We start from the raw sequence: 19,587 nt of genomic DNA on the forward strand, positions 1-19,587 counted from the left end.
TCTGAGCAAAACACAGCACTGAGACCGCCCTCATCGCAGCAACAGACGACATTCGAACTCTACTGGACAATGGAGACACAGTCGCCCTCATCCTCCTCGACCTCTCTGCAGCCTTCGACACAGTCTGCCACAGCACCCTTTTACAACGCCTCAGAAACATCGGAATACAAGGAAAAGCACTTGAATGGATCACCTCGTTCCTCACCGGAAGATCCCAGAGAGTCCGCCTTCCACCATTCAAGTCCGAGGCCACTGAAGTCATCTGTGGCGTACCACAAGGATCCTCACTCAGTCCCACCCTCTTCAACGTATACATTAGCCCCCTCGCGGCCATCGCCCGCCAACACAACCTCAACATCATCTCCTACGCGGATGACACTCAACTGATCCTTTCACTCACCAATGACCCCAGCACTGCCAAAACTAGCCTACACGAAGGAATGAAAGCAGTTGCCGAATGGATGAAACATAGCCGTCTGAAACTGAACTCAGATAAAACAGAAGTCCTCTGCATGGGACGACTCTTGGTGGCCGGAAGCCCTGGGAAAAGCACCCATCCCGACAGACCACGCACGGAACCTAGGCGTTATCCTGGATTCTTCACTTTCAATGAACAGACAAGTCAGCGCCGTCTCCTCATCCTGCTTCAACATTCTTCGCATGCTCAAAAAAACATTTCGCTGGATCCCCACCGAAACCAGAAAAACAGTCACCCATGCTCTGGTCACGAGCCGACTGGACTACGGAAACACCCTCTACGCAGGTACTACCGCTAAACTCCAGAAAAAACTCCAACAAATCCAAAACGCCTCAGCCAGGATCATATTAGACATCCCGCGCAACGAACACATCTCTGGTCACCTGAAAAACCTCCACTGGCTACCCGTCAATAAGAGGATCACTTTCCGACTTCTAACCCACGCACACAAAACACTTTACGAAATCGGACCAGAATGCCTCAACTCACGACTGTCCTTCTACACCCCCTCCCGCCAACTACGATCTTCCAGCCAAGCCCTCGCCACTGTACCTCGCATCAACAAGACAACCATGGGAGGTAGATCCTTCTCATACCTGGCAGCTAAAACATGGAACTCACTTCCCACTTACCTTCACCTTACCCAGAACCACCTAGCATTCAGAAAGCAACTTAAAACGTGGATATTTGACAAGTAATCCTCCTCCCCTCCCTAAGCGCCTTGAGACCCTCTGGGTATGTAGTGCGCTATATAAATTCTATGACTTGACTTGACTTGTATCATTAGCAGATGAGTGTTTGTACGTTTGCCTATCTCTGTGCATAAACGTAGTTCTCTGAGGTGATTTGCACACAGATTCTTCAGGGCCTTCCTAGATATGTCACAAAGTGAAGAGGGGTCTGTAAAAAATAGTGGACAATTTAGATCTTTCAGAAAGTTGAAAACATACAATAACCATGGAATCTTTTTCCAGTGGGCCAAGGATAAACAGTCAGTTATTAAAGAGCGTGTAAGGTGGCATTGCTCTTTAGTCCAAATACGGTGCCATAAGCGGATCGGCTGGTATCTGATGGTGTCCGATATATAATCCAAGCCGAGCTCAATATGGCAACCGTAGATTGGGGCGCTTTGTGGAAGGGCAAGAATGTATTTTAAAAACCCATTTTGAATTATTTGGAGCTCGTCAGAAGGAGCGTAGCCCCAAACTCCCGCACCATAGGTTGCTACGCTTTGGCATTTAGCGTGATAGATTTTGAGCAACTCGGCAGGAGCGGGTTTGCCCAGTTTCCTAGAGAATGAAATCAGCGCCGCAGTTGTTCGCTGAAATATCAACTTTTTACTCGCGATGGCGGGTTTCCAGGTTGTTTGGTCATCAATGAGAATACCCAGGTATGGATATTCCCTAGCATAGTCCAATCTAACCTTTTCTACAAATAGAGGTTTCGGTTTCTTCACTTACGGGCCGATATGCATCACGAAAGTCTTGCTCTTATTGACTTTTAATCCTAAGGAGAGCATAAACTGGCAGTACTTGTCCAGTTGTAATTGGAGTTGTTTTAATGTTCTTGCCAGGATGACAGAGTCATCGGCGTACAATAGGGCTGGGATAGGCCGAGTGTTTATGCATGGAAGGTCCTGACTGCCTTCCAACATCGCCTGTTCTAACCCGTTTGTGTAGATAATAAATAAAATAAAAAAATAAAATAAATAAAAACGGGGCAAGGACGCAACCCTGTCTAACACCTTTTGCAACTCTAAATGACTGAGATAGTTTGCCGTTTGTACCAAACCTCACGCACGCATTGGCGTTGGTATAAAGCTCTCGGAGGAATTTTAAGAGGGGGGGATCAACCCCCAGATCCCTCAGGATTACCCACAGTTTGGAGTGAATCACGCAATCAAATGCGGCACTGAGGTCGACGTAAACTAAATACAAATTGCCTCCTTTTGCCCCTGCGTATTTGCCCATTAGGAAGGTCAGGTTAAGGGCTTGTTCTACAGTGCCCAAGCCCTCTTGGAATCCATACTGGAGATCGGTTAGGATGTTCTTCTCCGTAGCCCAACACTGGAGGCGTTCGAGGATTAATCTCCCGGCAACCTTCCCCAGTGAGTCCAAGAGGGAAATGGGCCTGTAGCAGGCTGGGTTATCTCGTTCACCCTTTTTAAAAATTGGTAGCAGTACTGACGAGGACCAGGATTCTATTAGGCCAGCCTGTGAAACTGCAAACATAACCTGTGTGACTATTGGGGACCAGAGATCAAGATTACTCACGAAAATATCGAGTGGTACTCCGTCGGGACCAGGCGCTTTACCCATCTACGAAGAAGTTAGTGCAGCTATGACCTCTTTAAGGTCAAAGGAGAGGTCGATTGGATACGAATTATCCAAAGTGAGGGTTTCTTCTTGGGACTGTGCGTTTAAGGCTTCAGCGGAGGAGTCACCAAATATTAGCGAGTAATAAGCCACCCATTTTTCAGCGGGGACCACCACGTCCAAGTGACGGACGGTTGAGGGATCTAATAGGAAGGGTGACTTGACTGTCCGCCAAAACAGCGAGCAGTCTTTACACCCTGTACTCTCATGTAATTGGGCCCATAGATTTTTCTTTATTTCCCGTTTCCGGGTCTGTTGGGCCAATTTATACTTTTTTCTAAGCATGGCTATTTCTGCTACATCTCTGACTTGTTTGCGCAATGCTCTTTTTAGCGCGGAAAGTGCTTTCCGGCAGGGGGCGTCGAACCACCCCAGCGAATCCTTATCGCGAGATTTATGACTTCGGGTTAACTCATGCCGGATAGCTTTTAATATTTCCAAAAAGCTGGAAAGGATCAGCTGGGGTGACGAGGTCTCCGCTAGACAGATATGTATAAAAGGGAAAGTTTTTTGTATAACCTTCTTGGTAACATCTACAGGGTTTATGTTGGACCATTTTACAGTGAAGCCATTTTGTTTATCTAGGGGCAGTGATTGCTGATTTAACAAACTAGTCCTGTTGTGAGCATGTGATGCAGAATTAAGTATAAGGCTAATGCTATTCGGATAGTGGTCGCTGGAAATATCTCTGCCTGTTATGAAGGACTTCAGATGGCCTTTCAAAATTTGTGAGCACAAAATATAATCGATGGTGCTGGAGCAGCCTCTGCCGTGAAAGGTCGGCTTAAACTCTACGGGAGGATTCACTACTTCGTTGGCATACTCGAGTTCCAACGAAAAAAGACATTCATTCTGAATATTACCAGTACTGGTGTGAGTAAAATGCGTCATGGGAGAATCGCATTCATCTTGAAGCCCGCATATACCTTTCTTATACTTATTGCTCAAAGGAACATTGAAGTCGGCCCCCCACACAACATAACATAGCAACTGGGAATACTTTGCCCGCTGGTCCTGAATAAATAAGGACATTTCAGTCAGTGTCGTTACACAATCAGCAGGTGAGAGGTTGTTATACATATTAATAACATAGTAGATAGAACTTTTTTCGAAGACTATCCTTAGAATTTGAAAGCTGGCAGACATAAGAGATACATTTACAGTCAGTGGCGATATTTTAGTAGAAAGATAAACAGCTAAGCCTCCCTTTGACCTCCCATGTGTAATCGCGCTGGCAGGGACATGGAATGTTTTATAGCCCTGAATGTGAAGAGGGTCGATGGCCCAAGTTTCCTGCAGGCAAACTATATGGTGAGCATTGATCACATCAAGCCACGGCTGAAGGTCTACGTTAGATCGGAGACCCGCTACATTCCAGTAAACTACTGAAAGCTCCCAACTTGGAGACAGTGTTGTGGTTAATCTTGTCGGGACATCAAGGGGTAAGGGACCTTGAGACAGGATAGTTGGCTGAAGGGCGACAGAGGGAAGGTGCGTTGGTTGGGTGACTGATCTGGAGAACAGATGATGACATGGATTTATGGTTGGTGATTGTGTCGTGGATAGTTCTCCGGTGATGGTTGAGTGATCGATTGTGTGTCCTTGGGCCAACGGAACTAACGTATTAGGGAGTAGTTCCGCCGAAGGAGCTAATAGTTCTACGGTAGGGCCAAGGATCGGTGGGGATACTATATCCAGTGTGGATAATCCTGTGGAAAGGTAGGGTAGATGAAGTGTAGGTAAAGGTAAAGTTAGAGATTCCTCCGTTAATGGAGGTACTGGAGGTTGGTGGTCAGTCTACCATATCAAGACATTCGTACCTGTTTGTTAGAGGTGGACCTCTCCAACTTAAAGGGGGAGCGGGAGCTAAGTTCCTGGTATCGTAGCCTGACCAATGACCCCGATCTCTGTTTCCAAGCAGAGCCGGCGCTGTACCGGGGGGCTGGAGGATAGAAGTATGACAGTCTGTGGGTGGCTATTCCTTCGATAGATGAGTGGTCACCCCAGGAGCAGATGTGCTTGACTGTGTTTGGGTCTACGAGATTCACAATTACACAGTCACCCTGAATGTTTTTGGGTTCAGTGCCCAACCAGGGAACCCTACGAACTGCGGTGACTCTATTATCCAGAAAAGGTGGTGAAGGTCGATTAGTGGATAGCCAGTGAATCACTTTGTTTTTCAGTGACAAGGCCGGTTCGTCCAAGTTTGCGGAAAGTTTGGGGACGCCGGTCATGATCACCACGTATGGGGTAGCTTCAGGGGGAAGGTGGATCGGATAGCCCCTCCTTTTTCTATTTCTATTTCTCGGGATGGAGTTAAAACCTGCAGATGGCTTTGTTTGAGTGGGGACCGGGGTAGGTAGGGACGTGGGTACTTTGGGTGGTACTGGATCCTTGGTCACTGTTATTAGTGGCTGTTTTTGCTGTTTTTGTTTTTTCATCACCACCCCCTTTTTGTAAATCGTTTTTGGCCACTATAGGTGTGGCGGGGTATACTCAGACATGAGTCCCTTTCTCACTGCTCCATCAGGATTCAAGCAAGCTGGGCCGAAGAAGGCTGAAATGCCAGAAACCGGTCCCCGGTAGCTTATCTCCTTTCTGGTGAAGAATTGGCTTGGTAGTTTAGTCTGCCCTGTTCCCATGATGCACTGGGCCAGGGACAGACTGATTTGCATATAGCCAGGTTCTGAGCTGGGATGGGGCAGTGAGATAAATAACGGTGATGGATCAAGCCCTGATCTTTGGACTGGGTAAGAGTGGTCTGTTTAACTCAGACACTCTGTTCATCACCACCCCCTTTTTGTAAATCGTTTTTGGCCACTATAGGTGTGGCGGGGTATACTCAGACATGAGTCCCTTTCTCACTGCTCCATCAGGATTCAAGCAAGCTGGGCCGAAGAAGGCTGAAATGCCAGAAACCGGTCCCCGGTAGCTTGTCTCCTTTCTGGTGAAGAATTGGCTTGGTAGTTTAGTCTGCCCTGTTCCCATGATGCACTGGGCCAGGGACAGACTGATTTGCATATAGCCAGGTTCTGAGCTGGGATGGGGCAGTGATATAAATAACGGTGATGGATCAAGCCCTGATCTTTGGACTGGGTAAGAGTGGTCTGTTTAACTCAGACACTCTGTTCATCACCACCCCCTTTTTGTAAATCGTTTTTGGCCACTATAGGTGTGGCGGGGTATACTCCGACATGAGTCCCTTTCTCACTGCTCCATCAGGATTCAAGCAAGCTGGGCCGAAGAAGGCTGAAATGCCAGAAACTGGTCCCCGGTAGCTTGTCTCCTTTCTGGTGAAGAATTGGCTTGGTAGTTTAGTCTGCCCTGTTCCCATGATGCACTGGGCCAGGGACAGACTGATTTGCATATAGCCAGGTTCTGAGCTGGGATGGGGCAGTGAGATAAATAACGGTGATGGATCAAGCCCTGATCTTTGGACTGGGTAAGAGTGGTCTGTTTAACTCAGACACTCTGTTCATCACCACCCCCTTTTTGTAAATCGTTTTTGGCCACTATAGGTGTGGCGGGGTATACTCAGACATGAGTCCCTTTCTCACTGCTCCATCAGGATTCAAGCAAGCTGGGCCGAAGAAGGCTGAAATGCCAGAAACCGGTCCCCGGTAGCTTGTCTCCATTCTGGTGAAGAATTGGCTTGGTAGTTTAGTCTGCCCTGTTCCCATGATGCACTGGGCCAGGGACAGACTGATTTGCATGTAGCCAGGTTCTGAGCTGGGATGGGGCAGTGAGATAAATAACGGTGATGGATCAAGCCCTGATCTTTGGACTGGGTAAGAGTGGTCTGTTTAACTCAGACACTCTGTTCATCACCACCCCCTTTTTGTAAATCGTTTTTGGCCACTATAGGTGTGGCGGGGTATACTCAGACATGAGTCCCTTTCTCACTGCTCCATCAGGATTCAAGCAAGCTGGGCCAAAGAAGGCTGAAATGCCAGAAACCGGTCCCCGGTAGCTTGTCTCCTTTCTGGTGAAGAATTGGCTTGGTAGTTTAGTCTGCCCTGTTCCCATGATGCACTAGGCCAGGGACAGACTGATTTGCATATAGCCAGGTTCTGAGCTGGGATGGGGCAGTGAGATAAATAACGGTGATGGATCAAGCCCTGATCTTCGGACTGGGTAAGAGTGGTCTGTTTTACTCAGATACTCTGTTCATCACCACCCCCTTTTTGTAAATCGTTTTTGGCCACTATAGGTGTGGCGGGGTATACTCAGACATGAGTCCCTTTCTCACTGCTCCATCAGGATTCAAGCAAGCTGGGCCGAAGAAGGCTGAAATGCCAGAAACCGGTCCCCGGTAGCTTGTCTCCTTTCTGGTGAAGAATTGGCTTGGTAGTTTAGTCTGCCCTGTTCCCATGATGCACTGGGCCAGGGACAGACTGATTTGCATATAGCCAGGTTCTGAGCTGGGATGGGGCAGTGAGATAAATAACGGTGATGGATCAAGCCCTGATCTTTGGACTGGGTAAGAGTGGTCTGTTTAACTCAGACACTCTGTTCATCACCACCCCCTTTTTGTAAATCGTTTTTGGCCACTATAGGTGTGGCGGGGTATACTCAGACATGAGTCCCTTTCTCACTGCTCCATCAGGATTCAAGCAAGCTGGGCCGAAGAAGGCTGAAATGCCAGAAACCGGTCCCCGGTAGCTTGTCTCCTTTCTGGTGAAGAATTGGCTTGGTAGTTTAGTCTGCCCTGTTCCCATGATGCACTGGGCCAGGGACAGACTGATTTGCATATAGCCAGGTTCTGAGCTGGGATGGGGCAGTGAGATAAATAACGGTGATGGATCAAGCCCTGATCTTTGGACTGGGTAAGAGTGGTCTGTTTAACTCAGACACTCTGTTCATCACCACCCCCTTTTTGTAAATCGTTTTTGGCCACTATAGGTGTGGCGGGGTATACTCGGACATGAGTCCCTTTCTCACTGCTCCATCAGGATTCAAGCAAGCTGGGCCGAAGAAGGCTGAAATGCCAGAAACCGGTCCCCGGTAGCTTGTCTCCATTCTGGTGAAGAATTGGCTTGGTAGTTTAGTCTGCCCTGTTCCCATGATGCACTGGGCCAGGGACAGACTGATTTGCATGTAGCCAGGTTCTGAGCTGGGATGGGGCAGTGAGATAAATAACGGTGATGGATCAAGCCCTGATCTTTGGACTGGGTAAGAGTGGTCTGTTTAACTCCGACACTCTGTTCATCACCACCCCCTTTTTGTAAATCGTTTTTGGCCACTATAGGTGTGGCGGGGTATACTCAGACATGAGTCCCTTTCTCACTGCTCCATCAGGATTCAAGCAAGCTGGGCCGAAGAAGGCTGAAATGCCAGAAACCGGTCCCCGGTAGCTTGTCTCCTTTCTGGTGAAGAATTGGCTTGGTAGTTTAGTCTGCCCTGTTCCCATGATGCACTGGGCCAGGGACAGACTGATTTGCATATAGCCAGGTTCTGAGCTGGGATGGGGCAGTGATATAAATAACGGTGATGGATCAAGCCCTGATCTTTGGACTGGGTAAGAGTGGTCTGTTTAACTCAGACACTCTGTTCATCACCACCCCCTTTTTGTAAATCGTTTTTGGCCACTATAGGTGTGGCGGCGTATACTCAGACATGAGTCCCTTTCTCACTGCTCCATCAGGATTCAAGCAAGCTGGGCCGAAGAAGGCTGAAATGCCAGAAACCGGTCCCCGGTAGCTTGTCTCCTTTCTGGTGAAGAATTGGCTTGGTAGTTTAGTCTGCCCTGTTCCCATGATGCACTGGGTCAGGGACAGACTGATTTGCATATAGCCAGGTTCTGAGCTGGGATGGGGCAGTGAGATAAATAACGGTGATGGATCAAGCCCTGATCTTTGGACTGGGTAAGAGTGGTCTGTTTAACTCAGACACTCTGTTCATCACCACCCCCTTTTTGTAAATCGTTTTTGGCCACTATAGGTGTGGCGGGGTATACTCAGACATGAGTCCCTTTCTCACTGCTCCATCAGGATTCAAGCAAGCTGGGCCGAAGAAGGCTGAAATGCCAGAAACTGGTCCCCGGTAGCTTGTCTCCTTTCTGGTGAAGAATTGGCTTGGTAGTTTAGTCTGCCCTGTTCCCATGATGCACTGGGCCAGGGACAGACTGATTTGCATATAGCCAGGTTCTGAGCTGGGATGGGGCAGTGAGATAAATAACGGTGATGGATCAAGCCCTGATCTTTGGACTGGGTAAGAGTGGTCTGTTTAACTCAGACACTCTGTTCATCACCACCCCCTTTTTGTAAATCGTTTTTGGCCACTATAGGTGTGGCGGGGTATACTCAGACATGAGTCCCTTTCTCACTGCTCCATCAGGATTCAAGCAAGCTGGGCCGAAGAAGGCTGAAATGCCAGAAACCGGTCCCCGGTAGCTTGTCTCCATTCTGGTGAAGAATTGGCTTGGTAGTTTAGTCTGCCCTGTTCCCATGATGCACTGGGCCAGGGACAGACTGATTTGCATGTAGCCAGGTTCTGAGCTGGGATGGGGCAGTGAGATAAATAACGGTGATGGATCAAGCCCTGATCTTTGGACTGGGTAAGAGTGGTCTGTTTAACTCAGACACTCTGTTCATCACCACCCCCTTTTTGTAAATCGTTTTTGGCCACTATAGGTGTGGCGGGGTATACTCAGACATGAGTCCCTTTCTCACTGCTCCATCAGGATTCAAGCAAGCTGGGCCGAAGAAGGCTGAAATGCCAGAAACCGGTCCCCGGTAGCTTGTCTCCTTTCTGGTGAAGAATTGGCTTGGTAGTTTAGTCTGCCCTGTTCCCATGATGCACTGGGCCAGGGACAGACTGATTTGCATATAGCCAGGTTCTGAGCTGGGATGGGGCAGTGAGATAAATAACGGTGATGGATCAAGCCCTGATCTTCGGACTGGGTAAGAGTGGTCTGTTTAACTCAGACACTCTGTTCATCACCACCCCCTTTTTGTAAATCGTTTTTGGCCACTATAGGTGTGGCGGGGTATACTCAGACATGAGTCCCTTTTTCACTGCTCCATCAGGATTCAAGCAAGCTGGGCCGAAGAAGGCTGAAATGCCAGAAACCGGTCCCCGGTAGCTTGTCTCCTTTCTGGTGAAGAATTGGCTTGGTAGTTTAGTCTGCCCTGTTCCCATGATGCACTGGGCCAGGGACAGACTGATTTGCATATAGCCAGGTTCTGAGCTGGGATGGGGCAGTGAGATAAATAACGGTGATGGATCAAGCCCTGATCTTTGGACTGGGTAAGAGTGGTCTGTTTAACTCAGACACTCTGTTCATCACCACCCCCTTTTTGTAAATCGTTTGCTGTTTTTGCGGCACCGTTAAGGTCACGGTAGGTGGGTTTAATGGTGCCGAGCCTGCCTTAGATGTTTTGGGATTAGGTTTGGGGGCCGTAGCTTGGGCTGTATTAGTATCTTTATTTGTTTTCAAAACTAGAGTCAGTTGTGCTAACTGCTTTTCAACCTGCTGGAGAGACTGCTCTATTGGTTTTAAGTGTGTTCTAATTATGTCCCCTATTTTTCTCAGAAGTAGGTTATTATTACTACATGAATCGCAGTCACGAACCACACTGCTTTCGCAGCTGCTAATGCTCAAATTTACGTTATCGGTAGGAAAAGGATGTGTTGCTTGTGCAAGAGAGCAAGTAGCTCCCTGCTGTAACAATAAGGCTGAGTCTGTGGGCTGTGTAAGGAGGGGAGAAGTGAGCAGAAGTAGGGAATTAGGGTGGGTCGGGGGCCGGCAGGATGAGGGAGTTTTGTTACTTTTCTCTTTTTCTTAGGGATTGCTCCCTCTAGTATGCCCCTATCTCAGATGGAGTGGCAACCGCGCTGTCAAGACTAGCGAAGATTGCCGGTGATTTCTCCAGTGATTGTAGTAGATGCGATTCAGAAAGATTTAGAGACGCTGACAAATCCACAGAGCTAGGAACAGTGTGGATATCCGCATGCTCGATCAGTGGTGGGGCTGGTTCTGAGGGACGCAGTGGGGTTTTTGCTGCAGCTAGCAAGCCCATAGAAGAACTAGGACCAGAGAAGTGTGCAGCCGTCAGCAGACGTAGAGGGAACAAAGACTCGCGCTACTGGGGCAAGACTTATGCGCCTCTGGTCTAACGCAGCGCATTTGAAAATGAAAACGCTGTGCAACAAAATTAATTTGACTCTACACTGCCATCCAACCTAACAGATCGCAGGTATTCTGAACCACAAGGCCAGAATAAAAGCTATTATACAAGGAATCATTTTTGTGTCCAGACCTGAATCACCTTAACATAAACTTTCAACACGTTACGGATAAGGGACAATTACAAAGACAAAGCCCGAACGTTGCTCTAAGACACTCTCGGCCCAATCAACCACGCCACCACAGAGGAAGATCATTCTAACCATACAGATTGGTCTCTCATACCAAAGAGGACCATATGTACACCACGACAGAAATTGATTTTTTGTCTAGATAAAGGTGGATAGAATTCCAAAAGACCACCGAAACGCGTCGACGCCTTAATACAGTGTGATTTGTGGCTCAAACATCGTTGTTGATACAATAATACCACATATGTACATTACGTTGTCCCAAAAGAGCATCAGAACACACGCCTTGTATTGTACAAATCATATGTCTTACTGTTTTTCTGTCTGTTCCTAGCAATATTGCGGGTCAATATTGTTTATGTAGTTATTTTATAATTCCTATTTTAACCTGTGTTAAGCAGTTTATTATATTTTCTGCTTTTTTAACTTTACTGTATACAATAAATTTTGCAAATTTTTTACTCCAGATCTAATTGTCATAGTTCCTTTAAAATTTTTTGCTCATTTATAGTGTTTATGTATATGACTTTGTTCAAGGGAATTGCTTTTTTATACTGCCTGTTTAAAGATAGCCAGTCGATATTTTGTCCATCGATATTTTATCAACGATATTATGGCAACTCGATAATTTTGAGGTCGATATAATTTCAGTGATCCAGTGCTGTTATTTAAGTACTTATTGTAATTGTAGCCCCCTTCACAAGCTGCGATTAACATAAATACTTAAATACCAGCACTCAATCTCCCCACCCTGCAGCCTTGCTTTACTCATGAAACAATACAGCAAGTCTGCAAACAGTGCGTGTGTTCCAGGTCCAATTCAAAAGCACACGTGGCAGATCTCGCTGCTGCGGTTGGAAACGAAAGTTCTGCAAATGCCCGTTTTTAGCGCCGCACGCCTCAAAAGCGGCAGTGCGAATACTCTCACGGGCTGTGCGCGCTCCACACATGGCACTGCGCGCTCGGAGGTACAATAGTGCGCGGCCGCGCGGCTTAGTGGGAACACTCCTTGTAAGCACACTAAACAGTTGCAGATGAAAATATAAAAGGGGTGGCCCAGTCCAGTCTTGAACGGGCTTAAACGGGCCCGCCCTTGGCCCGGGCTTCGCCCCGTGCTTTGTCCTGCGCGCGTCCCGCGTCGTGGATTAACCAAGTCAGTTAAATACTCACAGGAATGGAGGCGTGTCCGCTGGGGGAAGAGGCACCAGCTGTGGGCAGAGTTGAAACCTCCGTGGGAGACGAGAAGCTTTGGGAATAGTGAGCGGCACCCGCGGAGCGGGTGTCGCGAAAAGTAAATACCGGCAAACAGGCGTGGAGGCGTGTCCGCCGGGGAGAGAGGCACCAGCTGTGGGCAGAGTTGAATGCTGGGCCTCGCAGTCCCCCGGTAAGACGCCTTGTAGTTCTAGGTCTTTTCACCTGCCGGGAGCGTGCTGGTAATCCGCCGATTGCGAATTATCTCCCACCAGCAGTACGACCTCTCTGGCAGACAAGAGCAATTTGACCCCTCCTGGGGAGCTGCAAACCTCCGTGGGAGACAAGAAGCTTTGGGAATAGTGAGCGGCACCCCAAGAATGTAAGAAGACGCCAGACCTGTGGGCTTTGTCGCCGTGTGTGTGTGTGTATGTGAGTGTGCGAGAGTGTGTGGGGGAGACGCTTGCACTATACCACACCTGCTCTTTGCTGCTGGTGAAGCTTGTGCTCTGCTGTGCCCCCTGTTGGTGACTCTATCCAGACGCCAGACCTGTGGGCCTTGTCGCCGTGCTTCCTCACTCTTAGTATTGCCATGCATGAAGTACAGCAGACCGAACTGAAAGACATTCTTACAACTATACCCTGGCAAGCAGTTGAATATCTGGAGCAGTGTGCTGAAAACTTCTTGATCTGGCTAAACTCGGCTCTAGACATTCTAGCCCCGATCAGGCTAAAACCTATGGCTAAGAAAGTCTCCCAGGTTTGGTACAACGAAACCCTTAGGACATCTAGGCAGGAGTGACGCAGGCAAGAATAGAAATGAAGGAAAAACTATGAGGTCGAAGAGAAAACTATCAACAAAACTCTATTCCAAGTCACCTACAATAATGCACATGATCCCAGTACAAGTGGCACAACATCTAGGACAAATCTTCAATAATATGTTTGCGGGGGGAGTCTTCCCTACGCTATGGAAGTCTGCTTCTGTTCTACCTGTGTTAAAAAAGGAACATCTAAATGCCATGGACAAAACCAACTACGGCCCCATCTCTAGACTCCCTTTTGCCGCAAAGCTAGTGGAGAAGGTAATGAATGAAGAACTAGCAGAATATATAGACGAAAACTATCTGCTGGATGACACACAACACGGGTTCAGAAAAAAACACAGTACTGAATCCGCACTGGTGTTAGCCACCGAAGACATCCGTGAAACGCTAGACAAGGGAGGGATGGCAGCTTTAATTTTACTTGATCTATTCATGTTGTTTGACACAGTTAACCATGAGATTTTGGTTGACCGGCTGCGGAGTAGAGGATACAGCACTAGGTCTCCATCAATCCTTTTTAGCCAATAGACAACAAAGTGTGGCGCTGGGCAGTTTCACTTCCATGCTTTTCTCCATTCCCTGTGGAGTCCCTCAGGGCTCAGCCCAAAGCCCAACACTGTTCAACCTTCATGTTACACCGTTGGCAACACATATCAAGAAATCAGGCTTCTCCTTAACTTGTTATGCAGATGACACTCAAATTGTGGTTTCCTTAGAAAAATCTGACAATAACTCAGGTTCTGTTTTTAGAACATGCACGAGCAAATTAAGCAAATGGATGAACAACAACTGTCTCACATTAAATGCCACTAAAACAGCGGTCATTATTTTTGGCAATAATCATCCCTTCTGGATGCCGGAGTGGTGGCCACCAGTGCTGGGCCTCCTTCCCAAAATAACTAGCAAAGTAAAAATTCTTGGGTTCCTGCTAAACAAAGAGATGAAGCTGAAAGACCAAGTAAAAAACTGAATCCGCCTCATTCTACTACTTGAGACTTGTAAAAAAGATTGAAAAATACCTGCCACCCGAGCTTTTGAAAACAGTAGTCATCGCACGAGTACTTTCTAGGATCGACTACTGTGACCACCTTTATCTCAATCTTGCTGTAGGTCCCATGAAAAGGCGTCAGATGCTGGAGAATGCAGCCACATGCTTTCTCTTCAAAATGCCCAAATATGAATCAGACAGGGGAGCCATCCGGAAACTCCACTGGCTACCAGTCAGACAACGTGTCAGGTTTAAGGCTCTCTGCCTGGCACAAAATCATTACATGGCCAGTCCGTTTCAAGGAGAAGCTCAAATGGTATATCCCAGGGAGGACACTTCACTCAGGCTCTACCATGAACCTGACAATCCCCCCTTTTAAGAGGACTACCTGGGGAGGAAAGAGCTTTTTCAGGACCACAACTGTCCTCTGGAACGTCCTACCACTGACACTTAAAGGCGCCTGTCTCTACTTGCCTTCAGAAAGGCCCTGACGACCTGGCTCTTCTCCCAGGACTAGGAGTCATCGAAGCATTGGCCACAACTCCCATCAGCTCTGCATTTACAATTGATTCTGTAGCGCTAAGGGGCCCCCTGGAGAAGAGTTTGCGCTTTATAAATTACAAATCAAATCAAGTCCATCTCTCCTTGAGTTTTTTCATCATGCATCCCACATATTGTAGGCTGCAAGCACAAACAATCCAATACATACAGCATTTCAAATTTCATAAGGCTGCACTCTTCTAGAGTTAGAAAACCTCTTAGTTGCATTAAGAACATATTTACAGCCATTGCATTCTGCACACTTGTAGCAACCATTCGAAACAGAGGGGAGCCAATCGGTTTTCTGCCCGGTCACTTTTTTATTGACATATCAAATAGTGTCACTCGAACTTAATATAGATTTTAGGGTAGGAGATTCAGTGAAAGGTACTCCTGGTCTCTTAATAAGGTATATTTACATACCGCATCAATGTTGAAGACCAGAGCTTCACTAGACATTTGAACACAAAACTATTCTCCAAACTAAACATAGTAATGATCCGCACCACCTCTGTTTCCTCTCTCCTATGTTGATTTCTCAGCCTTAATAGTTCAGAACAATTCACTTTCTAGCCTTATTTTGGCAGAGAGTATGGTCTTGTCATTAAACCCCAATTCCAAGACCTTCTCAATCAATCTCTCTTCTTTCTGGTAATCTATCATACTACTACAATTCCTCTTTGCTCTCATAAATTCTCCATATGGAATATTATCCTTCTGTTACTAAGTGTGTGCTTATTGAGTGTAATACCGTATTAATTGAGGTATACATTCTCATTGATAGAACATTACAGTCCCAAAAATTCGACATCCAGAAACACAATCGAATTTGGATGTAACCCGCTCTGTTCCAAGACAGCCGCCACGAAGAACAAACATTGGCATAGCCAATAGGTCTCGCCCGGGGGACAATTATAAGTGTTTAGCCATGCAACACTTGATGTTGTTGCACCAAGGATATTGTCCTGGATAACTTAAACACTTATAAAGGTCCCAAAAGCGAGATCTATTGGCTATGCCAATACTTGGTATTATGGCTAGGGCCCTCTTAAGTGGGAGTGATCCAGGGCCTCTCTATGCCTCTGAGAGCACCTTTTGCTGAATTGAGGGCAACATAGCGCCCAAAAGCATTCTTCGTATGGAGTTGTGTACTACAGTCTTTGAAAACTGGGTTACACGCGTGAAGTAATCGCTTTCTGTGAGAATAGGGTAGATTGTTTGCAAGTGAAAGGTCTTCAGTACGCTGCCGCTCGCAGTGATAGGCAGTTTAACTAAAGAGCTCTCACTAGAACCTTAGGACAATCATAATTCTGAAGCACCCCTATGAAAATATGCCTACGTGAAAAGGACGTGCTTGCTTACCTGCGCATGCGCGTGTGTCTGTCTCTCTGACGTGCAACATGAGGCACACAGTATACGATGAGCCTTAATTGAATCCTTCATTTAGACAATCGATTATACTCCAGAAAGGAATAGTACAGTTATTACATTTACATTTGTGTCTGTGGGTGGAAAATAATGTTGACACTTTAATCTTTCCCATCATGAACTGCATCATGTCAGCATACAATGCAACTGTTATGTTATGTTAATTTCGATTTTTATAGCGCCAAATCACCGACAGGTCTCTTAGCGCTTGCTTTGGGAACCCGTCCTGGCTTTCCCTGCGAGATAACCCCTACTGGGCATCCCCAAGGTGAAGACCAGGCATCCCATCGCGATGGGCCGTAGTGGAGATTAAGCAAGTTATTGCCCAGAGTTGCAGAGTGTGAACCCATGATTCGAGTAGGCACCGAGGCGAGAATTATCGAGTCCGTGGACATTTTTGAGCTCATGACCCTGCCGCGTCGGAAATTGAACTCTGGTCCCGGGTCTGACCTCTGCATCAGGGTCTGCCTCCTCTAACCAGTGAGCCACACTTCTCCACGTTGTTGAGAAAGAAACGTGTCGATTGCACCATCTACTGGCTGTAGCTCGTATAAGTCACTTTTAAGAAGCTCATGTTTGCTATTTCTCAGCTTGAGGAAAGACGTAAAACGGCATTTCAGGAGAAAAAAAACAAGAGTTGAAGAGAAGGAAGATTAGAAAGGAAGACCTAGTCTGTAAAATCTCCCTCCAGTGAAGGCTCAGAGCAGGCAGATTGGCGCTATTTCGGTCCCGGCCATCTGGTCGCACCTTTTCCCTCGGCCATCTGGTCGCACGCAATGCTTTCCAATGGAGCGACCAGATGGCCGGGCTTCCCTGGAAGTCCTGATGAGGGGCCATTCACCTCCTCGATCCCAGCGAGGGCTCCAGAAGGTCGGGCACCTCCGCGCCCTGGGTCCCCTCCGTCACTCGGTGCGCACGGGTTCCCAGAAAGAGGGGTAGCCATCCTCTGGATTTTTAGGGTCAGGGTGTGCCGGGACATCCCTCCCGGGTTGGCGGTTCTCTGCCGGTGACCAGATGGGCAATGCTGGGACAACACCTCTCCTCCATCCGGGGGGTTCCGGCCCACGGCATCGCAAAGTGCCCTGGATGGACTCCATGGGTCCCGGGCAGTCCTCCCCCAGGCGTCCGGGCCCAAGAGCTCTGGTGATACTCCCTGTGCCGGAGGCCCAGTATGGGATTTCAGAGCCCCCAGGAGCCCAGGAGCCCCAGAGCCCTGCAGCCCCAGAGCCCTGCAGCCCCAGAGCCCTGCAGCCCCAGAGCCCTGCAGCCCGGAGCCCTGCAAGGGTAGGCGGGAGCCCTCCTGTGAAGGCTCGGAGCAGGCAGATTGGCGTTATTTTGGTCCCGACCATCTGATCGCACCTTTCCCCTCGGCCATCTGGTCGCACGCATTGCTTTCCAATGGGGCGACCAAATGGCCGGGCTTCCCTGGAAGTCCCGAGGAAGGGCCATTTGCCTCCCCGATCCCAGCGAGAGCTCCAGGGGGTTGGGTGCCTCTGCACCTTGGGTCTCCTCTCTCACTCAGTGCGTGCAGGTTCCCAGAAAGAGGGGTAGCCTTCCTCCGGATTTCTAGGGGCAGGGTATGCCAGGACGACCCTCACGGGCTGGCGGTTCTCTGCTGGGGACCAGATGGGCTATGCCCGGACAACACAACAGCTCCCTAGGCATCCGGGGCTCCCTCCTCCAGGCCAATGGCGTGGCAAAGTGCCCAGAATGGGCTCCATGATTCCCGGGCAGTCATCCCTCAGGCGTCCAGGCCCGAGTGCTCTGGTGGTCTTCCCCGTGCCTGAGGCCCAGTCAGGGGGCAGGTGGGAAGGCTCGGGGCTGACAGATGGGAGTCCTTTCGGTCTGGGCCATCTGGTCGCACCTGCCCCCCTCGGTCATCTGGTCGCAAACAATGCTTTCCAATGGGGCGACCAGATGGCCGGGCTTCCCTGGAAGTCCTGATGAGGGGCCATTTGCCTCCCTAAACCCAGCAAGGGCTCCAGGAGGTCAGGCACGGTCGCGCCTAGGGTCCCCTGAGGTGCTAGGTGCGCACAGGTTCCCAGAAAAAGGGGTAGCCTTCCTCCGAATTACTAGGGACAAGGTACTCTGGGACCCCTCTCGGCCTACCGGTCCTCAGCCGGCTGCTGGACGGGCCAGGATGCCGCCCCAGCCCTGGGTCCGTCCCTGGGCCTGCCGCATGGCATGCTGTCCTGGATGGAGTCCGGTGGGCCCAGGGAGACTCCCCCTGATGGGCTAGGTCCAGGGGCACTGGGGAGGGTGGCCTCCCCACCCTGGGCTCCGTCCTCGGTCCTGCCGCATGGCAGGGTGCCCGGGACGGGATCCGTAGGGCCCAGGGAGGCTTCCCCTGCGCCTCTGGTCCTGGGAGCCCTGGCTGGGTCCAGGGGCCCTACCGGGCCCGGGTCGGGTGCTCCCGCCCTTGGCCCAGTCCCCCAGCCTGCCGCACTGCCAAAGGCCCGAGACGGGGTTCCGTTGTGCACGGGGAGCTTTTTCTTGCTTGGCTGGGTTCAGGAGCTCCATCCGGGGCCTCTGAGGACCCCGGGGAGGGTGCACCCCCACCCTGGACTCCGTCCTCGGTCCTGCCGTATGGCAGGGTGCCCCGGATGGTGTCCAGCAGGCCCGGGGAGGCTTCCCCTGCACCTCTGGGCCTGGGAGACCTGGCTGGTTCCAGGGGCCCTGCCGGGCCCGGGTCGGGTGCTCCAGCCATGGGCCCTGTCCCCCAACCTGCCGCACTGCCAAAGTCCCAGGACGGGGTTCCGTTGTGCCTGGGGAGCCTCCCATTGCTTGGCTGGGTTCAGGAGCTCCGGTTGGGGACCCTGAGAGCCCTGGGCCGGGAGGCCTCCCCACCCCGGGCTCCGTCCTCTGTCCTGCTGTGTGGAAGGGTGCCCGGGACGGGGCTCGAAGGGCCCGAGGAGGCATCCCCTTCGCCTCTGGGCGTGGGAGACCCGTCTGGGTCTAGGGGCCCCGCCGGGCCCCGTGTCGGGTACATCAGCCCTGGGCACCGTCCTGCTGCTCTACCAAGGGCCCAGGACAGGGGTCCGTCAGTTCCGTGCAGGCCTCCCTTGCTTGTCAAGGTGTTCACGGGCCCCAGGTCGGAGGGCCGGTCGGGTACCCCTCGCAGCCTCCATGGCTGCGGCCTAGCTGGGGTCCTGGGCTTCCGGTCCCCCATTCCCCGGCACCCGCTCACTCTTTTGTTGGGGCAAAGAGTGACCATCTGGTTGCTCATATCCCCTCGGCCATCTGGTCGCTCATATCCCCTCGGCCATCTGGTCGCTCATATCCCCTCGGCCATCTGGTCGCTCATATCCCCTCGGCCATCTGGTCGCTCAGATCCCTTCGGCCATCTGATCACCCGCAATGCTTTCCTATGTGGTGACCAGATAGCCGGACTTCCTTGGAAGTCCAGATGAGGTGCCATTTGCCTCCCGGATCCCAGCGAGG

The sequence above is a fragment of the Lissotriton vulgaris genome, chromosome 2_1 (genome assembly GCF_964263255.1).
Source record: "Lissotriton vulgaris chromosome 2_1, aLisVul1.2, whole genome shotgun sequence".
Lineage (NCBI taxonomy): Eukaryota > Metazoa > Chordata > Amphibia > Caudata > Salamandridae > Lissotriton > Lissotriton vulgaris.